The sequence below is a fragment of the Tachypleus tridentatus genome, chromosome 6, assembly GCF_004210375.1.
Source record: "Tachypleus tridentatus isolate NWPU-2018 chromosome 6, ASM421037v1, whole genome shotgun sequence".
NCBI classification, from domain to species: Eukaryota; Metazoa; Arthropoda; class Merostomata; order Xiphosura; family Limulidae; genus Tachypleus; species Tachypleus tridentatus.
The window spans coordinates 101,171,674-101,196,328 of record NC_134830.1 but is presented as its reverse complement, the minus strand read 5'-3'; the positions used below and the strand labels follow the sequence as shown (position 1 = coordinate 101,196,328).

Below are 24,655 nucleotides of genomic sequence, written 5' to 3'. Positions count from 1 at the left end.
AAAACAAGTTTCCAGTTTTTTGTTGCTTTTTATTTTGACATTGTGTTTTCTCGCATCTATTTACCGCGAGCGGGACGATGAGAAATCGGTCGATCTTTGAACATCTTGGTTTTATTAATTAACCTACACCAATACCACGATAGCAAAGGATAGGGTTTAGGAGGATGTATCAGCTTCTTCGAAAAAAAATTTGTAGAGTGAAATTGTTAAATGGCGAAAGGCAATAAAACACATTTTTGTAGAAGAGAAAAAGAGTATTAACGTAGTTCACGAAAGTAAAAAAAAAATCGAACACCAGAGTATTTAAGTTAAGAATAGGTCTCAAAACCACACGATAAACCAATCAAGACAAGCAATATCAGTGAAACATGATAGACACATCAATAAAACTGGTTATATTTTCTTATACCATAAACAACGTCATAAATATATAATTTTTAGGCTGACTCATTTTTTCAAAGATACTAGCAAGTTTATGGAAAGCTGCACCAGAGGAGAGAGGTGAAAACATTGAAATGGTTATTTTGTGAAGACGTAAGATATCGGAAAAAATATCACAGCAAGATTCTATTAAGAACAAGTTAATACATTATTGCCGAATAAAAACAAACAAGCTTCATTACAGTTATCTCAGTTGTAAATAAGAAAGGTAGCTTGTTGGCTTTCATGTTTTCTGCATGATGCAAAAGTAATTCATTTAAAATAACAATAATGATAAAAAATAATTAGCCTTAAAACAAAAAATAATAATATTATTTTATTAATTCATATAGTAAAAAATCACTTTTTATAAATTGCTTTAATAAAATGAGAAAATATACTCTTTACTTACTTCATGTGGTTCACACCATGTCATTCGATGTTCATCAAAATTGATTACATATATAAACACCCACACTGCTACTTCGTCTCTCGTTTTCCAAACGGCTTAATGGACCCTGATATTGGAGAAAAGCCGCCGTTAGTACTGAATTTACTTTCACACATATATAAATTCCTATAATTTACTTATAAAGTGTTCAAATTCCCATATGTATAAAGTGTAAATTGGATCTACATAAACATTAAAATATACGTTTAAAAGAAGTAATTAGTCTATTGTTTGCAATTACATATATTAACAATCACATTTTCACTCATATTTCACTTATGTATATACAAAGATTAAAACTTAAGTCGTTCTTTCATGTGTTCGTAACGCAGATCGACCTCGTGTAGCTTTGCGCGAAATTCAATAACAAACAAACACGTGTTCGTTGTATCTATAGGCATATAAATAGAGTTCGTATGCTTTTACTCATTTATTGATAAGTTTCATAATATAGAAAGCTAGACAACTCTCGGAAGACAGGTTGATTTTTGAGAAGTTAGTAAAGTAATATGTAAAATGTTACCTATTATCTAGATTACAATATTTTGTTATCGATATGTATAGAAGACAATTTCTCTCTTTGCTTGCTTGTTTCTCCATCGCTTTCACTACGCAGGTTGCACGTTCTTCACGTAAACGTGTGCAAAACAGGGGCGTAGATACTGAGGTGGATGGGTGGGATACATCCTCTCTTCATTTTAGGTGAGGGTATGGTGCATACAGTCATCCCCCCTACAGTTTTGTCTGTTGAATTGTTTTATTGCATCACAGGACTACAAATTGTGTGTTTGTTATTGTGATTCTCGTGTTCTGACCAATCAAATTACATAATTAGGCCGAGATGTAGGTTTTTTAGTAGCCGATATGTACATCTTTAATACAGGCGTGCTTCTACGCTTTTCGATCTAAGCGATAGTTCGTAAGTATCAGTCAGTAGGCCTAAGTATACATGCAAGGCTTGCAAGCACTATCACAGAATCTACCTACGTCGCCCCCATCTAGTACAGCGGTATGTCTCCGGATTCACAACGCTAAAATCAGGGGTTTGATTTCCCTCGGTAGGCTGAGCAGATAGCCATTTGTGGCTTTGCTATAAGACACACACAAACACACTCTACCTACGTCTTCTACGTAGTGTAAGATTAAGTAAAATTTTCATCACAACAGATTGAACAGAACATGAAATTCGAAAATATTACTCCCAAGCGTAAACTCCTATGATCTAGACCTGGCAGGCCATTTGTAGCTTGTAGCTGCATCAACCTTATGTGGATATAGTGCGGTTTTCCTACGCCATTTGTTCTTATGCATTGTTCTAGCCGGTTTTATTGTCAAACGCTTTACTCTCCTTAGCTGCCGAAGTCACTGACCATTGTGTACGTTTAGTGTACAGTTAACGACAGGTTCAGGCCGCTCGGATCCAGATGCGCCCTACATCACCCTCCTTCGCTCCCTTTAGTCTGAGCCTCGATTTTACAACAAGGATCATCAGACCTGTGTTTGTAGCCCTCATTAATCCACGAAATTTCATATTATCACCGCCATCTAATAAAGTGCTGGTGCTTTATGGTAAAAGAACGATATATTTTCTTACCATAAATAGTAAAAATATTGTATTTTCTTGTATAATTAGAACACAAAAGGAGCGATTTCAACGGCTTGAAGTCTCCACTCGAATTCTATTGCTAGTTTTTGTTTAGGTGTTTTTATTTAATAGACGTGCTTATAGACATTATATCACAACATCTTTGCCTTTTGATGAGCTTTAACAGGAATATAATATATTTGTGATTGTTTAAGAATTTTTCGAGAAACTTGCAATTACTTGTGTTGTAACTAGCACATATTATTGTCCCAGCGATGCCCAGGCGGTCAGACGGCTTGGTAGTCACTGTGAGGTTCGCGCGTTCGACTTAAATACATTGTACAGTTCAGTCCTACTTCCATTCTGTTCTATCTTCGTTCGTTGTACATTAGAGTTTTTCAATAAAGAATGTATTTTAGCCTGTTGAGTGATCTGGGAAACAGATTCCAATTATGACAAGCAAGCGTCTGAAACTTTCCAATATTAGACAGTTCTGCAAGCCAGTTACAAGTACTACAAGTGACAATGCAGATGCAGATAATCAAACAACCTCAATCAAAGGAATAGAAACTTGCCATACAGAGGAAATACCATGTTCATCAGAGGACGAGTCTGAAAATTCTTGTGCAGCTATTGCACATCATGAACCACCAGATAGTTGTGAAACAAGTTTGTGCAGTAATGAAAAATCTGACACTCCACAGATACAGTGTGGAAAGCCATATCATCCAGACGCACAACTAATACTACGACAGAAAGCAAAATCTCAAATATCAACTTCCAGAGCAAGTGGTTTGACGAGTTCCCATGGCTGCACTTCGAAAATCAGACTCAAAAAGTCATATGCTTTCATTGTGCTAAGGCGGAAAATAGGGGTCTTTTTACAGGGAAATTGGAGAAGCCAGTGGAGTATACCTTGATATCCACCGGTTTTTACAACTGGAAAAAGGCAAAACAGAAATTCAACGAACACCAATCCTCCTCTCAGCATAGATTCGATATATCTCCAGAAAGCTCACTTAATGTGACTCCAGTGACTGTCCAGCTACATGATGGAAATAGAAGCAACAGGAAGAATGCAAAAGAAGTCTAGCCAAAATATTCAGAAGTTAACGTTTCTTACTGCGTCAAGGCTTAGCATTACGTGGACATACTGATACGGAGGGAAACTTCCTGCAGTTAATGAAGCTCTTGGAAAAGGAAGATCCTGAGTTGACGGCCTACTTGTCAAAGAAAACCACATTCACATCACCTCAGGCTCACAATGAAATAATGGAGATGTTCAGCCATCAAATACTGAGGAACATAGCATACGAAGTGCAGCAAAGTAAAATCTTTGCATTAATGGTTGATGGCACTCAAGATGTTACAAGTGCCGAACAGGAAACAATATGTGTACGATACGTAGATGAGAATCTTGACGTCCATGAGACATTTCTTAGTTTGTACAGTGTTTCCAATACAACTGGTGAAACAATATCCTCTACTATACTTGATGTACTGATTAGACTCAATTTACCACTATCAAGATTAAGGGCACAAACTTATGACGGAGCCGCTAACATGAGTGGTGCGTACAGTGGATGCCAGGCAAAAATAAGAAAGAAGCAACTGTCAACTTTGTTTATTCACTGCGGAGCACACAAGGCTAATTTAATGATGCAACATGCAGTTGAAGCTTGTGAATGCGTTCGAGATTCTATCCAGTGGGTAGATGAACTTGGTGTCTTGCTTCAGAAGTCAGGCAAATAAAAGACAATTTTTTGAAAATATTGTATCGTCAGACAACCACAATGGTCCAGTTAAATACATCCCCCCTACTGTGTTCAACACGCTGGTTGTGCCGCTTATCTGCAATTACACGTGCTAATGATCACTACAGTGACATTGTTGATTCTTTGTCTGAATTAGCAAATGAAAAATAAGATGTAGCAGTGAAAGTACGAGGTCTGCTGGACAAATTTGACAAAGAAAAGACAGTTTTAGGACTGTTGACGGCTCAGCATCCATTAGCTGCATTAGAGGAACTAAACCGTGCATTTCAAGCAAAATCAGCGACAGTATCTGGCATGATTGAAGCACCTGCAATGACAGTTGAGCAATTGCGGGTATTGCGAACAGAGGAAAATTACAACAAGATATTTGATGAAGCTGAAAAAAGTTAACTTCCTTAGATCTGGTGCCTATTGTACTACTACGCATTCGTAAACCCTCCAGAAGGATCACAGGTGATGGCTCAGCGCACCATTCTGCAACAGCTAGAGATTATTACAGAAGCCAATATTTTGAATTTGTGGACACAGTCATAGAACATCTGACCACTAGATTCATTCAATTCAGACAACAATGGTTTGAGGCAATATCTGGCACTTACGAACATGATCACATCTGGCAAGATTGACATCTCGGTTATAAACTTCTATCCAGAAATCTCTGCACAACGGCTCGAGTTTCAGTTGCCCATGTTCAAAGGAATAAAAAAGCAATATCTCTGAAAGGTGCGAAGGATGCTTACTGTAAAATGCATAAACAAGCCAGAAGATGTTTAGTGAAGTGTTTCTTCTCATGAAAATTTTGCTTGTATGTCCATTATCCAGCTGCGAATGTGAACGCAGCTTTTCTGCATTAAGGAGATTGAAGATGTGGTTAAGGTCAACTATGTCTCAGTGCCACCTCAACCATGTGGCAGTTTGTCACACTCACAAAGATGAGGTCGACAAGATAAATATAGAAGATCTTATGAAAGAATTCATAAACAGATCAGCACAAAGGAGGTTTACGTTTGGGAACATGTAGACTAAAGGACTAAATGAATCTTACTTCAATGAAAAGTATGAATAATTATGTGTTACATTGTATTGGTGTGTAATTTTCAAGAGTTTGCAAAGACATTTTAATTATTTTTATCAAACAACATGAACAGCTTTTCAGTAGATATAAACTTATCAAGGGTAATTACGAATTTCATTAATATTTGAAAACGTAATTCATGCAATGAAAGTTATTAGTAACCTTATCAAGCATATTGGTCATCTTTTATACTATGCAGTGTGCATAAATAAATTCATGTGGCAGTTAATTTGTGACACATTTGTCTTTATTAACATTTTCAAAACTATTCACAACACCTCACTTATACAAACCTACGGGAAACCTTGAAGTATCGTAGCAACAAGATTACTCTGTGACTGCATGTTTACAGCTTTCAGGCTCACGTAATCAGAGATTACCAATTTGCAAACTGAACAGTCCACATAAGTGGTTGCAAAAATCATCCCCTCCCCAGTGGGTGTTAAAAATCTACGCCCCTGGTGCAAAACAACAATTTTTCGTTGGTAAACAAACCAGAAATTTTATTTTTAACATATACATTGCACGACTAAATCCCAAACAAACTTGACGTTTTATGGTAAGTGAAAAAAATAACAGTAAGCCCAGCGTATAAAATGAAATTATGCTATCTACCATAAAATAGACTACGTAAAAGAGTAAGGCTTGAATTATAATACTAATATGAATAGAATATCATATTCATAAAAGTATATTGAATTTACATTAATGTAAATTCAACATAATATTACAAACAAATTCGCATTTGAAATTCGAATGCTTGAGGAGGGATGATAGGGAAAATAGAGTGAAGCTTATCCTGTTTGCCAGAACGGGTACTCATACGTGTATAAGAGTGTCTAAATATTCTACATAAGGACCTATTTATCCTTGCCAATAAAGGGGAAAATAATGAAACATAACGAAGTTCTGATTTAAAACAGTTTCGTTGTTTATTTTCAAAAATCAAGCCTAAGGTGGTTATTTTTATTTTCATGAATTCATAAAATATTTTTTATCTATCGAAACATGGAACTGGGAAACAGAGAGAGTAGTTTGTCTTGTTTTGCAAAAACCCGAGCATCACTAGGTGACACTGCTAATATTATATAAAGATGAAAAAGAAAGGTATAAGTTTCAGTTTTACATGTGCAAATATAACGCCAATTTTCATTAGCTTGCGGTAAACACACCACAACTAGCTCATTGTACATCTTACTCTTAATACAGTTAAAAATTTTGCAGATCACCTTAGAATATTAGTCATCTGAGCTATTAATGTAAGACAGTATATATATATATATATACCAAGATATATATTCGCCGAAACTTATAAAAAAGTTTCATATCATAATTTTCATTTTTATGGAGTTTGCCCTTTCTACTTTGTTATAAAATTGAGCTTGAAATAATTAGGCATCCACAACGATGTTAATAGCGTTTTCATAAATATATCTTTAGGTGGTTTTTAAGCTATCATCCACGTGTTATATCACTATTTTTATGCCAATAATATATCTATAGCTCGCATTCTGACGATAAAAAACAACTCTAATCCTTATTAGATTTGATGATGCATTTGTGATGATTCCAAAATTTGGATTAAAGTTAGTATTAAATATAAAAGTTACGAAAATACATACGAGGGCTGTTCAAAACATACCGGGACTGACGTCATAAAACAAAATGTACTTTATTTAAAAGTTACAGGTCTGGGACCCCTTCAAAGTACTCTCCTCCCCAACGCACACACTTATCCCAACGGTGTTTCCACTTGTTGAAACAGTCCTGGTACGCTTCTTTTGTAATGTCCTCTAGCTCCTTCGTCGCATTTGCCTTAATCTCGGGAATCGTCTCAAATCTTCTTCCTTTCAAGGGTCTTTTGAGTTTGGGGAACAAGAAAAAATCGTAAGGAGCAAGGTCAGGTGAGGGGGGGAAGAACAGTGATCGAGTGTTTGGCCAAAAACTCACGAGTTCTGAGGGCTGAATTTCGCAGCAACGCGGTGCATCTTCAATTTTTCGGTCAAAATCTCGTAACAAGATCCAACTGATATCCCACACTCTTCAGCAAGCTCCCTGACAGTCAGACGTCGATTTGCCCGCACCAGGGTGTTGATTTTGTCGACGTGTTGGTCGTCAGTTGACGTGGAAGGACGTCCAGGACGCTCATCATCTTCAATGGATTGTCGACCATCCTTAAAACGTTCATGGCACTTGAAACATGCCGTACGCTTCATAGCAACATCACCGTAAGCCGTGTTAAGCATAGCAAAAGTTTCAGTTGCAGATTTTCCACGTTTAACACAAAATTTCACAGGAAGTCGTTGCTCCTTCAGGTCATTCATTCTGAAATTCGCCAAACGAAAAAATCGCACTTCACTTAAAACCGCGTAGCTAATACACAAATGAAGATATCTGCAATCGGGAAATGGCGTCGTAATCAGCTGATCTGTGCAAACCTAGCGACACCAAGCGGATTCCCCTGGAACCAACTGGAGCCGCGCAATTCAAACAGTCCGCGTATTTTTTGAACAGCCATCGTATGTATATATATTTCTCAGAGTAATAGTTACTTATGGTAACGTCTACATAATATTAAATAATATAATTCTAACGTCTATTGTGCAAAGTAATCAAATTCTTCAGTGTGCTATACATTTATAACACATCGCTTGCTCAGTAGGTAATTTACAGATTATGAAAATATATATAAATTTGTCTCATTTCTGGTACAGCTGTAAATCTATGGATTTACAACGCTAAACTCAGGGGTTTGATTCCCCTCGGTGGACACAACATATAGCCTTATGTGGCTTTGCTGTGTGAAAATACACACACTTAAATTAGTCACCGTCTTCTTCTGATTATTGGAATGGTTATTGAAATATGATGGACAATAATCTGTTATACACAGATTGACTTATAATAAAATTTGACCACTAATTAGTTCGTTTTTGAATTTCGCGCAAGCCACACGAAAACTATCTGCGCTGCCACTAATTGGACAGATGTATCACAATTATTTCCAAATAGAAATATTCGTATAATGATACTATTAAACGATTTAGCCCGGCATGGCCAGGTGGTTAAGGCGCTTGACTCGTAATTTGAAGGTCGCGGGTTTGAATCCCCGTTGCATTAACATGATCTCTTTTGAACCATGGGGGCGTTATTATGTTATGATTAATCCCACTTTTCCTTAGAAAAGAGAGTAGCCCAAGAGTTGGCGGTTGATGGTCATGACTAGCTGCCTTTCCTCTAGTCTTACACTGATAAATTAGGGATGGCTAGCGCAGACAGATCTCGTGTAGTTTTGAGCGAAATAAAAAACAACAAAACAATTAAACGATTTACAGACAAAACACTCAATATTTCAAAAAACAGAGAATTCAGTGTTCTTCACAAAAGCAGAAAAATCCACACAACAGAGTGTTTAGAACAACATTTAGATTTTGCTAATCTACATTCTAAACCAATCAGAAACTAACAACCTTCTACCTGAACCTACGGGTGCAGAAGAAAATATTCATATTCAAAAAGCTGTTTCTATAAAACTGGGTATCACCAACAAGATAATAAACGGAAACTTGAATTTAACAAAGGTTCACAATCCTCTGTTTTCTATTCTAAATCAATAACTGTTTAAACGAGAAAGGTGACAGTGAAGTTATAATTCTGGAACTCTAAATGGTCAATATATTTTTAAATTCCTCGTAACATAAAAATTTCTTTCTTAGAGATCTGCTTATACGTGTTTTTTGATGTCATAGATCACAAACATCAGAGACACGTTTCAGAAGAGGAAAAATATTCATATTGTCCATTAAAACCCTGGTTTTGATACTTTTGGTTGTCACATCACAGATTGTTCATTGTGTTACTATTTGTTTAACAACAAAACAAAGAAGTAAGCATAAATAATAGGATCAGCTGGTAAACTACAAACTTCATTCATAGTATGTCGAACTTAATCATTGTTTGTAAGAAGTACAAACTTCACACACGAAACTCATTTATAGGTTTCTTCGCTTGTGTGAATGTGTTCTCTATGTAATAAAGAATGTTTTGTTAAGGAATACAGAATACGTACAAAATACAGCAATTAGTCAAAATTAGACAACAAATGATTGATCAGTAATTTAATAAATGTAATATACATATAGCAATTAATTTGCAGAACACAGGTCATGTAGATAATACTAAATATATAGAACTCACAAAATCTGTTAGGATACAAAGTTCAGGAGAACACAAGTATGCAAATCACTGGAAGTATACGAAACACAATATATGCACATAACACAAAACAGTTAAGATTTAGCCGTTGTAGTCCTAGGTAAAAGGAATATGGTATGATTTTTATTTTTTTTTCCCAAATAATATATCTTAATGTATTGAACTTAAAGTTTTTATGGAAATTTATTTTAAAACACACATGATATCACTAAAGAAACGATTTGAAACCTTTCATTAATGCAAGTTTTTTCTAAGTTAAGTGTCAAACTGACGTACTATATTCATGTTGAAATATTTGTTCCTCAGAAGGTTCTAGAAAAAAGTTACTTAACGGACATGTGCTTCTTTTCTTTCCTTAACGAGAAATTGATCAAGGAAACCCGCGGTCAAGATGGAACTCGTGTCTACATCCTTATTAGTAATGACCTATGCAATGATATATGAACATATAGCCTGACTACGTCAAACTAAGACTGTCTTTTGATTAATGACACGACAGCTTAACCTAGCAAGATACTATATTGTATGTGCTGCAGGTTTAATAAATAGATTTATCATAGTTTATGCCAAATACATTCTGAAGAAAAAATATCTTTATTTTTCTTTTTTCAGACAGTTATAAAAATCTCGAAATAGTTGAAATATTTAAAAATATATCAATGGACACAGCTGTTATTATTTGCTAAAATCGGATTTAAAACAAATTTCATAGTTTTGGTCCTTGGAAGCTAATGATTAATATATACAAGCTTATAAATTCCTTATAAGCGGTGCTGAGTGACTTACGCAGCACTAACACAAATTTGTATTATTTGTTCATAAAATTTATTTATAGAAACTTCCTTTGCAGGAATATATATATATATTGTTAATGCTTATTTCAGAACTATTCTCATTGGAATCAATGTACGAATCTTTCAATATCTGATGAAAATACAAAAATAAAATAGAAAACTATAAATAAAACCGACAATATTTTTTTTTATTATTACTATGAATGTATATATATATATATGTATAGTTTATATTATTTACTAGGGCCTAAAATGTTGTATCTAATCCATACGTTTGCTAAAAATGTTATTAACCTAAAACATTTTATATTCATTATTCTTATTAAGACTATAAGACACAAGCTTTTGAGTTTTACAAGAAATTGTTTGTGTTTTTTTTATAGCAAAGCCGCATTGGGCTATCTGATGAGTCTACCAAAGGGAACCGAACCTATCATTTTAGCATTGTAAATCCGAGGACTTACTGCTGCACCAGCGGAGGACAAAATGTTTGTTTGTTGTTTAAATGAAAAAAAAAGCCTTATGAAAGACAGTCTAGACAAAATATATCAATAAGTTAATTTAGATTTCTAGTTAAAGATAACAATTGTTGTGGGACATACATGATGAAATACTTTAAGATTATTAGAACTATAAATCCATTTAATACCCCTTTGATAGTTACGAGACCACTCATGTTTCGCCACCTCACTCATTGAATGTTTTCTAAGGCACTCACTACAGCAATGTTAATGAGACATCTTTCAGTTGTCTGCTCCTCAGAGGCATAGCAGCATGTCTGTAGACTTACAGCGATATAAATCAGGTTTTGATAGCCGTAATAGGCAAAGTACAGATAGCCCATTACGTAGCTTTGTGCTTAACATCGAACAAAGTATAAAATAGAAAAGTACTATAACTTACCCATTAAAGAAAGCAGATGTATTGTACATCGTGTTAAATGTGGACTTAAAAGGAGGAAGGTGCGTAACAGAACCTCGTAGTTGTAAAATAAGGCATTACTTTCAAAGAGAGGGAATAAACCTTCTGCCAAAAGTGATGTTATTTGTATCAAAAACCGTTAATAATGTTATTGTTATAAATGTCGTGTATCTATTAATCACTCTTCATATGACAGTGAAACAGTTAGAAATTATCCAAGCTACATTCCACAGCCACATCTTTCTCTTACTATCTTCTGATAATCTGGTAATTACAAATGCTTATTATTCATGTTATTTTCATTCCTGAAGGAATTTGTACATGAGGCGTTTAGCAGGTGACAAATGCAAATATGAAAACTTTATCAACTGTAAAAAAATACAAAAGAACAACAACTCAAAGTGAATGATCTCTTGGAGAACTCACGAGCAGCTGCAAAACATAAAAAGTGGAAAAATTACAAGTCTTAGAAAATAATTAGTAAGGAATACTTAATCTAACAGGACTGATGAAGTCTCAGACTGGTAATCTCTTTTCCATTGTTCAACTTTTGAGAAATACCATGCAATATTCTTCAAATCTGTTTAAGAGTTGAGGTGCAGAAACTCGCATTTAATGCTGTTAAACTCAACATTTGGTTATTTAATAAGATTCTCTGTAGAAATGTAAATTTGAAAATACATTTTCTCCAAAGAAAGCAATAAAGTTGACTGGTTCTGCAAATATGTTACTCTCTATCTTCGATCTGGAAATATCTGTTGCCAAGAACTTAAACATCCTCTTGCAAAGTACCTTTTAGCAGAAAGAAATAATGCTGTCATTCCAGTGTTAGCATACACATATGTATGTGCAAGTAAAGAAAAGTACAAAGTTTGCATTGCATGGACAATGTTACATTTTGTAAAATTACTAGCAACTAGGCAAACCACTGATAAGTGAGTGTTTCTGCAAAATGGTGCAACCAACCTCCTGCAAAGGAATTTAATATTTCAAGACTACTGTATTGAGTATTTATTGATCTGCAGATCTGTTTATAGTAGATGCTGTTACTGTTTAAGAAATTTCCTTAATATTTATTTCAGGGATACCTGTGCTAACCTTTCCCAATTTTGAATTCGTAGACTAGAGGGGGTGGCTTATTTAATCCCACCCACTGCCAACTAGTGAAATACTCCAATCGAATAGTGGGATTTGACCACTGTTCTTGTAATACATCTATATATCAAAATTAAAGAGTACAAGTTTGTTTGGGAACTAACGGGTGGCGAACCACAGAAATTAGTCTGCACAACATTGTCACTTCTGTTTTGAAGTCGATACTTTTGTCACATTGCATATACTCGAATTGATCACATAACCCAGTACTTTCAGCCAAACTGTAAAGTTCAAAGGTTTAGCGCAAAAGAAGTCCATGTGAGTAAAAAAAAAAAGTTAACGTTTTATGTAAGTGATGTGACTCAGAAATTTCTACAGTGGCTGAAAAATCTCTGATGCCACTCTCTGTTATGTATACCAGCTAAAGTAGGCAGTGTCTTAAACACGAGAACTTCTGTTAAGGAAGTTCAGTAGTGATGGAGTTGCGTTCTCCACGAAAGTTTCACTTCTCTCTTGTTTAAACTGTGGCTCAGTCTTTGTATTTAGCATGATTCACACATATACTAACCTAGTAGTACCTGTGTCGAATATGTTCAAGAGTTAATGGAACAATATGCAACGTAGAGTCACTAATATGACTTAAATAGCACAAGAAAGATGGAATCACAGTATCATATTCCATATCTGAAGATGTTTAACATGCTGCAACAATAATCGATAACATTTTCAATTAGTTTGATAATGATTGAATTTGAAAGGTGAATACTTAGTTTACATGAATTGTAAAAAAAAATAATTAAAAATAACTATATATTAATTCCACTGGATACACTAGATAACCAAGTGTACAATCAGAACATAACATGTATTATTAATGAGCCAATTCCCATTTCATTACCCTGTGAATAACATGTTGAAACAATTGTCTAGTTGAATTCAAGATGCCTCAAAGGGAATGGTTACTGGTTACAGCTGTGATATGTTAGTGCCTGCGACATTTTCGTCTGTCATCTTAGCCTACATCAACTGCGGATAACATTATTAAGAAACAGGTCACCACATTATGTACAATATGGACTTACACACTTAAAATTAATCACTCCTAAGTTCATACAAAACCTCGCGTACGTCATTAAATCTTTCATCTTTAATAAGAATTCATGTTAGTATATGAGCATGTGCACACCGTATTCATGAAATTTATAAACGTAGTGTAATAATGAGGGTTGAGCCTAGTAAAATTGTAACAATTCGTGAAATTATGATTGATTTGCTCTATTGTAACTTTCTGAACAATGCTACATTGCTTGCAGATTGTCAAGGATATGTTCTGGCTAATCTCAGGGAGCCGGAATGGCTAGGTGGTTAAGGCGCTTGACTCGTATCTGAGAGTCATGGGTTAGAATCCCTGTCATATCAAAACATGCTCGCCCTATCATAGTGGGGACGTTATAATCTGCGGTCAATCTTACTATTCGTTGGTAAGGGAGTAGCCCAAGAGTTGGCGGTGTGTGGTGATTTCCCTCTAGTCTTACAATTCTAAATTATTGATGGCGGTCGCGTTGATAGCCCTCGTGTAGCTTTGCGCAAAATTAAAAAACAAACAAGCCAATCTAATTTCCTACCCTGGGACGGTAAGGACAAATCCTGAAATATCGCTGTATTTGAACCTACTTAATACAATTAATACATATGTATAAAATATTTGTGGCGGGTGTTAACAATTGAGTTGAGGCTCTGAATAACGTAAACAACACAATGGACAGGGTTTTTATGAAAATAGGAATTCGGCAATACAACATGAAAATTGTCCGTTTTTAATGTTCTTGGAAATACATATAGCGTCGTAACAGAATTGTTAATCCAATACATGTAATACAGAATTATGCAATTCGAAATAGAAGTTAAACACATATAATATTTTAAACTGAATAATAAGAGGTATCAATAGTGTAGTTGTTACACAGTATTTTTCACAACATTCTAAGTTCAACGATAATATGTTAGGGTTAAAAAATCAATAGTTAATAACATATTAGTTGAATAAAAGGTGTTTGATTGATAACAATAAAACAGCATAATCGGAGCAGCCAATATTCTTAACTAAAATCTAATACAAAGCCTAATATATCATTAGATTTGCCACTTTCCACTGAATTATATCTATTTCAAAGAACTAAACTGTCTTTCGCAGCTCTATAAAAAACTAAAATCGAAAAATGCAATAATACGCTTAATATATAATATATTATTATATAAAGTTTTAGTGTTTCTAAATTCCTTTTGCCCACCACTGGACTTTATATTTATTTATTTTTTATCTTAAACAACTTGTCTTCCAGTTATTTTATAAGAATAGGTTAGAAGTATTGTTTTTAATATTTTTTAATCATATTTAAATATAGGTTAGTTGTAGTGAATAGAAAAAAAAGAAACACCATATGTCAGCCCATAAAACAAGTATTATTTATTTACAATAATAATTTAGAGTACAGTTAGATCTACTGACAAGAGTTTAGTAAATTGTTGAAACGGGAAAAAATACTTAAAGTAAAATATTTTTATTACGTAATATCCTATGCTGATTGTATTTCTATTCAGCAGTTTTAGATTTTTATTTTAGTTTCTCTTTTGCCTGTGAAGAAGAAAATAGTATATCCAATTTCGACTAAAATTTAAAAGATTCTGTGCTCGTGTGTATTTCATTAAGTGCACATTATTCTCTAGTGTGAAGTATTTAATCAAAAGTAACCTACTAAACGAAGAAAGTATGTATATTTTGTTTACAGGAGCAGGTAAGAAAACTCAGACATATGGTATCAAGAGACCATTTAATTCAAAGCAGTTTTACAAGAAAAGTAAATGCGATGAACAAAGTATCTTGTAGTAATAAGAGTCAACTTAGATCTAAGCCTAATAGCTTAACATCAAGATCTTTCAGAGTAATACGAATGATCCTACTGTACAAGGTACTCTAATGCACCATATAAGATGAAAAACAGAAGAAAAGTGTAAAAGAAGTTAGAAAGAAGCGAGAAAAAGTTAATCAAAACACCAATATAGGCAAGTTTAAGAACACGAAAAAACAGTCGATCACTGAAATACCTCTATGAAAATCAATATTTTTCTTTAATATTTTAGAGTAGATTTATAAATTTCTTCACATTTAACGTACAGAAGAGTTCGAATCCATTATTAATAATATCTAATTTGCTTGAAACCTAGGTAAAGTGCTAAAGTTTTGTAAGAGTTTATTTTTTTCTAATGTTTGAATTGCGACATCGACAGTCAGGTTTGAGGTGTGGAACAGTTTTTATAAATGTGCAATCAGAATACCTTCTTTGAGTTATGCCACCATTTGTTAGATAATATTGTATTAGGAACAATAAGATGTGATATTTTCATTTATATTGGATGTTAATAATATTAAACAAAAATGAAACATCGCTAAATGAAAGAGGCTACAACTTCTTACTGAGTATGTATCATACATATCATTATTATGACACCATGTCGAATATTCGTTAAAATAGAAAACAGGGGCCCTAGTCGCACAGCGGCATGTCTGCAGACTTAAAATCTAGAAACCGGTTTTCGATACCTATGGTGGGCAGAGCACAGTTGATCGTTTGTGTATCTTTGTGCTTAACTTCCAATAAATAAACAATGTAAAATAGGCTTATATTTAATTTTTTAACCTTCTCAAAACAATACTCTGTAAGTATTAATTTGTTTATCCAATTTATATTTTTGGAGTCCAAAATACATAATTAAAAATCGTTACTTACCAAGAAAATATTTTCTGTTCAAGATTTAGTTACATAATTGATTGTTGCATAATAAGTACTTAGTGTGAGGGTTGTCAATAGAAAATTGTAATACATACCATAGAAACTGGTATAATAACTTGATACTAAATATAATATTATGAAAAAAACTTTGTCAAATATATAAATCACTTATGAATGGGAGTTTTAACACGAGACAGCTCAAGTAATGTAAACTAATACCTTTGTTTGTTATTGTGCGCAAAGCTACACAAATAACTACCTGTGCTCTGCCCACCGACCGAAACAAAAATCCGGTTTACAGTGGTGTAAGTCCGCAGACATACCACTGTACCATTTGGAGACGATGGTTTAGTGACAATGGCATGAAGTATAATAAAGGAAACTGAAAGAAAAATTCGATATATTTTTCATAAGGCTTTTAGCATGAAGTTTCCTATAATAACATTTTGTTTCTGATTAACGTATTGAAAATGGGTTGATACAAAAGCTAACCAATAAGGAGATGTTCAGAGTAAATTAGTGAACTTTGTCCATAAGTTTGATAACACAATAATTAATCAAAGTGTATAATACGATTATATATACGTTAACGACACGCAAATCGTGTACCATCAGTTCAGAGTCCGACACAATTACTACTAGGATACACCCAACCCATGAGCACTAATAAAGCAGATTTGGCATTTGTCTGAGTAAAAGTAATACGAGCACTTTCGAAGATAGAAGGATTATATAAGCCTTCATAAAATCAAGTTTCCTGCAATGTCAAAACGTAATTATTAAAATGAAAAGTGATAGTAAAGGTTTGTGAAACACACACACACATACGTATATACTACACTACAATTAAATTTCAGTTAAAATTCTATAGCTAGTATTTTTACGTAAAACGTTAATTTAAATGACGTATAATACAAGCGCTAGAAAAGCCGAGTCACTTTTTTTAGAAAATGAAAGATGACAGTTAAATTGAAAATGCATTATTCTTTAATGACTCTTTAAAGATTTCCGTGAGAATTAGTGCACGTTGCTATCTCTACTACACGTTTTTAATTATAGGGAATTTTTGAAAATGTTTGGCACATAACACCAAATATATTTTCTATCTTTAAAGGAAAATAAAATTTAATGTATAATACTTTTCATTATATTTCCTGTATTAGGTCAGATTATAGTGAAGTGAACATATATATATAGACAGCCAAACGTATGTGGACACCCCTTCTAATTAGTGGGTTCAGCTATTTCAGCCACACCCATTTCTAACAGGTGCATAAAATCAAGCATATAGACATGCAATTTCCATAGATAAACATTGGAAGTAGAATGGGTCATACTGAAGACCTCAATGACTTACAATGTAGCATTGTCATAGGATGCCACCTTTCCAACAGTCAGTTCGTCAAATTTCTGCCCTGCTAGAGCTGCCCCGGTCAACTGTAAGTGCTGTTATTTTAAAGTGGAAACGTCTAGGAGCAACAACAGCTCAGTCACGAAGCGGTAAGCCACACAAGCTTACAGAATATAAAAATTGTCTGTATAAAGTTGCAACACTCGATATTGAGTTCCAAACTGCCTCTGGAAGCAACATCAGCACAAAAACTGTTCGTCGGAAACTTCAAGAAATGGGTTTGCATGGCCGAGCAGCCGCACACAAGCCTAAGATTACCATGCGCAATACCAAGCGTCAACTAGAATGGTGTAAAGCACACCGTCATTCCACTCTGGAGCATGGGGAACGCGTTCTCTAGAGCGATGAATCACGCTCCATTATCTGACAGTCTGATGGACAAATCTGGGTTGAGCGAATGCCAGGAAAACACTACCTGCCTGAGTGCACAGTGTCAACTGTAAAGTTTTGTGGGGGAAGAATAATGGTCTAAAGCTGTTTTTCATGGTTTGAGTTAGGCTCTTTAGTTCCAGTGAAGGGAAATCTTAATGCTATAGCATACAATAACAATTTAAAGAATTGTGTGTTAAAGCTTTGTGGTAACAGTTTGGGGAAGGCCCTTTTTTGTTTCAGCATCATAATGCCCTTGTTCACAAAGCGAGGTCCATAAAGACATGTTTACCTGGGTTAGTGTGAAAGAATTTGAGTAGACTGCAACCTCAACCTCATCAAACACCTTTGGAATGAAGTGGAACGATGACTGCGAACCAGACCTTCTCGCCCGACATAAGTGTCCGACGTCGCTAATGCTCTTCCGGCTGGATAGGAGGGAATCCCTGCAGTCACGTTCCAAAATTTAGTGATAAGCCTTCCCAGAAGAGTGGAGACTGATAAAGCAGCAAAGGGAGAACCAACTCCATATTAATGTCCATGGTTTTGGAATGAGATGTTCAACAAGCACATATGGGTGTGATGGTCGGGTGTTCACATACTTTTGGCAATGGGGTGTATATTTCTTATTTATTCTTTGTTAGTTTGTTTTAAGGCAAAGATTAAACCAAAGACTCGAAATTATTAAAGTATATTGTAATATTAAGATATAGCGAATTATACATGTACATATTGTAATGGATTTGCTATTACATATTTATTTTAAAGTTGATCAGTTGATGTTTGTTTCAATTAAATATATATTTACAAATGCATGTAATTCAAATTGTTGAATCTCAGTAGCGAATTCCCGTCTTTTAAATAGATTTTTAGAAGCTTCTCGAATGTAAGAATTAACAATGTGCCGTATGTGTATGTGAATACTAGTGATTGCCAACATTTTTTGAGTCAACCGAAATTTCTAGAATCTCTCTCTCCTGGCCTAGCATGACCGGGTGGTTAAGGCACCCGACTCCTAATCCGAGGGTCGCGGGTTCGAATCCCTGTCCATCAAACATGCTCGCCCTTTCAGCCATAAGGACATTATAATGTGACGGTCAATCCCACTATTCGTTCGTAAAAGAGTAGCTCAAGAGTTGGTGGTGGTGACTAGATGCCTTCCCTCTAGTCTTACAGTGCTAAATTAGGGATGGCTAGCGCAGAAATTCAAAGCAGAATATCTCGCCTAAAATTTATCAATGGAGGCACCAAGAGACCGTATATATTTTTATTGTTGGTTTGCTGAAGTTGACAAACTATAAGCGCCGGAAGCTATAAATGTGATTAACTGTTATTAATCGGGAAATTACATGTATGTGAACAGGAACATTTATAGATTTCGAACATTACAAACCTTTTAACTTCAGGGACTTAACTTCGAACGTTACTACTTTTACGAATATATTACATAACTTAATCAGTGAAAAACTCACTGAGATCAACAAAGAGCTAGCAACCTACCTGTTAAATAAATTGTGTCTATATCACTTCAGAATTAATTAATTCATTGTAAACCCTCGATATTATGGAAGTTTCGAATCGGATGGAATACTCAATATTACTTGTAAAACTTTTGTATATAAATCAGTATTTGTAATAAGAATTATTATAAGTTGTATTATTGTTTGTATATTAAATATCTATTTGTATTAATAAAATATACTATGTATATCAATCTTGTTGACACATCTCTACATTTAATTAACTTAACATTTAAATTACCACATAGCTGAGTTGCAGGCTATTTGAACTCGTAATACATAGCATAAGTTATTGGAGTTTCGTCCAAGTTAAGTTAAAATAAGTAACAATATGTATACGAAAATTATTATTCCTTCAATACCAGACAAAAAAAACAACAACATCAGATTATGTTTCTTTCTGTTGGTGTGTAAGTAGAATCGTCAAGATTGCTTGGTGGTATTTTATGAACGTATAAAATCTCAGCTCTTTTATTATATTTTATGATGACGTCTTTTAATACTTATATTTCTTTTTTGTCTTCTCTTACACACAAAGCTACTTCATAATATATTTTAAATATTGGGATAATATAAGTTTACTTTCAAATTTAGATCTTGAACTTATGCATCTCAAAAAACGATCCATGGTTGTTAAAATAATTGTTTAACACAAACATCTCTAATCAAGACTCAAATAAGTCATTAAACATTGATTTTGTTATTCTTTTTGTTCTTCAATCACTTATACGAAATTGGAATGATTTTGCTTAGTACAATAATACTTTTCAGACTGGGAAGGGTATATTATTCTAATAATATGTTAAGTTGCATTGTTATATCATATTTCTTTCCCAGAATACTTTCTTTCTCAAGATAAAATAATAATTTCCTTCAACTTAAAAGAAATACCTGAATAACATGCTTTCTAGCACAAATAATTTAAAACGGCTCTTGTGCAACTGATATGTCGCTATACAATAAAAAGGAGTACAGCGATAAATAAATTACTGAATAAATAATTTATTAAAAACAGAAACCAGCCCTAGAAAAGTCCCTCCATGTTTCGGAGTCTTTCCTGTGGAGAGTGACATAAGAATACTGAAACAGTAGTATCATCTTAGGAACGGTCTCTGTTTGTAATAAATTATTTATTGTGTAATTATTTTAATGTTATATAACTATTTTAGGATTGACTATTTTTGAGCCTTCATATTATTTTATTATGCCAGTTGTAGAAATATTAAAATATGTTCCTAAGGAGATTTACTTTGTCCCTTTTATGTAATTCACAAATTGATTGTATTTAAAATAAACTCATTTTTTAAATACGCTTTCAAGTTTAGCATGTTCAAAACTCTATAAGTTTCTTCTTTTGGTTCTTCAATCACTTGTATGAAATTCTTGTGTGGTTTGGTTTGTTTTGAATTTCGAGCAAAGCTACATGAGGTCTATCTGCGCTAGCCGTCCCTAATTTTGCAGTGTACGACTGAAAGGAAGACAACTAGTCATCACCACCCACCACAAACTCTTTGGCTACTATCTTACCAACAAACAGTGAGATTGATCGTCACATTATAACGATTTCACGGCTGAAAGGGCGAGCATGTTTGATGTTACGGAGATTCGAAAATTCTAATGTACTCGGCTCAGGTAGTAAAATTTACTTTCAGATAATAAGACAAAATAAACCAAATTAAAATAAAAGTGTTGAAACGATTTGATTTGATTTTATTCCGAAAACCTTCTCTATTTCTAACCATTTTCAAATTATCGAACTGTATTTAATATATTGCATAAATAAAAATTCAGTATACGTTAAGACTACAAAGAGGCCCAACATGGCCAAGCGTGTAAAGGCTTGCAACTCGTAATCTGAGGATCACGGGTTCGCTTCCCTGTCGCACCAAACATGTTCGCCCTTTCAGCCGTGGGGGCATTATAATGTTACGGACAATCCAACTATTCGTTGGTAAAAGAGTAGCCCAAGCGTTGGCGGTGGGTGGTGATGACTAGCTGCCTTCCCTCTAGTCTTACAGTGCTAAATTAGGGACGGCTAGCGCAGATAGCCCTTGTGTAGCTTTGCCCGAAATTCAAACACTGTTTTATCCAGTTTTAGAGTTGTTTCTTAACACTCAAAGTCTCATATACTTGAAACAAAATCATTATACTGAAAACTGTGTCAAAATATTAGCTTAGAATTGATGGATCTTTTCTTTTTTCTGGTGAAGTGAAAGCTAATAGGGAGTCTTAGTTCTATGAACCTGTTTCAGTTTCTACACGATGGATTTGTTCTGGAGGTGTAGGTTTTATCAACTGATGCTATTATATCAGACCTGGCATGGCCAAGTGGTGAGGGCGCTCGACTCGTAATCTGAAGGTCGCACATGCAAGCCCTCATCACCAAAAGTAGTCACTCTTTCAACTGTAGGGGTGTTACATGTGACGATCAATCACACTATTAGTTGGTAAAAGAGTAGCCCAAGAGTTGGCGGTGGGTAGTGATGACTAGCTGCCTTCTCTCTAGTCTTAAATTGCTAAATTAGAGACGGCTACCCTAGATAGCCCTCATGCAGCTTTGCGAAATTGAGAAAACAAACAAACAAACAAACAAACAAAGCTGTTATATTGTCCGTTTAACCAAGATATTATATTATTATGTACCGATTTATCTATATGAAAACCTGGTTGGTACGGGGCTATCTCAGTCCAAAATATAAACGTGTTGATTAAAAAGGTACCTTGAAATTACTTATTACTCTACTAGCTACCAAATATAGAAATAAGTAAGCGAAAAAAATCGTATGTATTTGAATTTATATTTCTCTAAATATAAAGGTAGTAAATTTCTAATCTGTTGTGTTAGTGCTCGTTTCTGACATAACGTTTTGCTTTAGCGAAAATACATTTATTGATGTCAAAGTATACAGTTGAAGATAAATAAACTTATACCCAGTATCTGCTTCAATACGTTGATAAAAATACAGAATTAAAAGTTTTGGTTTTATCGTTCTATAAAATAACAACAGTTATATTATTATTTTCCAAATATATTATTGAATTAACTTTGGACCATATTTTATTCTTTTAACGAACTAGTTTTATATAAAACAATGTTTTTAAAATGTTGCAACTTTTATTTTTTAAACAAACAAGAAATTTAACCTTTAAGTTTGATTATTTTTACATTTTCTGTAAACATTATGAGATTAGTGTTAATTCGTTGGAGAAGAAATAATATATTGATCAATGATCAGTATCGTCATATCCTAATGTGGGGGGACAGTGAAACTGCTAAGGTGCTTAAGATTTGAAAATTTCTTTGGTCCTGCGCTATTTCATTTGCATGCAACCACTTGCAGAAAGGATAAATGAAGTGTTAATTGGTCAGACTAGTCTAAAAATATATTTAACTTCTAGATTATTACAATTATGACTTCTGAGAAGAACTCCATTTCATCAATAATTCATTTCGTTTCTCTCAAATAGTTTTTCCTCTGGTATAAGATAAATTCACAACTATTTAAGGTTTTATTTCTGTTTTGATGTCGGAATAAATAGTTATATTACAATAAGCATTTGAATAGCGTGTCAAACTTACAGATACAGCAAAAGTAAACGATAGTGCTCCACAACATCAATTTATATATTATTCCTTTTGCTTAGGTAATACGAGTCATATAAATCACAAAAATGAAATATAAATGTGTGAGGAAAGATAACTGTAATGTCACGTACATTACTACCTGCAAATGAATCTTTTCTTATGCATTAAAAACATGCTGTGTAAATACATCCAATTTATATTCTGAGTAATTTAGGTCTTGGACTTTATATATTTATATTTGTATTCCACACTAGTGGTTTGGAAGTAAAATATACAATACATGTTATTATTATTGTTTTTAACTGTATTTATTATTTATCTCAGTTACGTTACTGAAATAACTTAGTGAGTTTAGATAAAAGTGATGGTTTGGGGTGAATGCAAATGAACGTAGACTCTTTCCAATGTAATATCTATTTTTATTAATTACTCATGAGGTGAGAACGTAGATGCGTTTGTTGTATTTAATAGCAGCCTTTATACTTAAAATTGCATAGAGCGAATATTTAGCTGTTCTCACTAGATTAATAGATGTAGTGTAAAAACATTTTATGAGAACGATGTTACAGGCTAGTCTTCGTTGCTGTTTGTGGCTTATGTTACACGTCTCGTGCTGTCCATAGCATAGTCCTATTGTGCATAGCGGAATGTCTGCAGACTTATAACGCTATAATCCGGATTTCGATACCCGTGGTGAGCAAGAACACATATAGTCCATTGTGTAGCTTTGTGCTTGATTACAAACAAAATAGTCTCATCGTAGTCTTACCAGTCTTATATTTACGGCTTATATATGCAGCAAAATACCATTAAAGTAATATTTTTGTATTTTTAATCCTTTCTTATAAAGTATGAATAACTCTTTGCACGTGCGACATATAACAGGTATGTCTTTAATTGTAGTCATCACAATAAAGCAATGAAAGTTCGTTTTAATACACTACCCTCCAGTTTAAATTCTATCATTACATAAGAACAGCGTATCACACAGAAGTTAATATGAATTGTTGAAGTAAAAATATATGCGTACATTTTAGTTACCTTAATGTGTCTGTAAGCTATATTGTGATTCGTAGGTGTTCAAGATTCTCTTCTATGTATGATAAGCCTCTTACATTATTACTTGTATACCATCTTTGCTTTTAATTTTCAGGTGCAGCAACTGGAGCAAAACAAAAGGTGAAACTATAGCGAAGATAAGCGTCTGATTTCTAAACTAACGATCAAGGTTGATTTCACAAGTGTCTCTTATTAACAAATAAATATCTCAAAATCACTAAGGCGAAAGAAGATTCTTAATTTTTTTTTTTCACACCAAGGAAACGTAAATAATTATTATGTTTGGAAAGTTTGGGAAATGGTCTCTGTTATAAGCGATTGACACTGTACACTTAACAAATGCGTTGAACGTGTTTGCGAGATATGCTAATCGGGTCAGGCATAGCTAGGTGGTTAGGGCGTTCGACTCGTAATCCGAGGGTCACGGGTACAAATTCTCGTCACTTTATCAGTGGAGGAGTTATAATGTATGCTCAATCCCATTATTCCTAGGTAACAGTGTGAAACATACGTTTCTGTTGATGTTTGTCAACTAGAGTATTTTTTAAAACAATACGCATCTTACGGAATAAAAAAAAGCAGACGTTC

General features: G+C 34.0%; 1 protein-coding gene across 5 annotated transcripts in view; it reads right to left on the bottom strand.

Annotated features, from left to right (window-relative positions):
• The window catches only part of LOC143253188 (uncharacterized), a 172,140-nt gene that overhangs the window by 113,198 nt on the left and 34,287 nt on the right, over positions 1-24,655 (bottom strand). For 4 of the 5 annotated variants that reach the window (XR_013029437.1, XR_013029436.1, XM_076506612.1 and 1 more), the window contains one exon: positions 833-938. The gene's annotated coding sequence lies outside the window, so the exon portion shown is untranslated. Of the gene's footprint in view, positions 1-832; positions 939-17,479; positions 17,616-24,655 lie in introns of those variants that run through there. The other variant, XM_076506613.1, reaches the window with a different exon arrangement.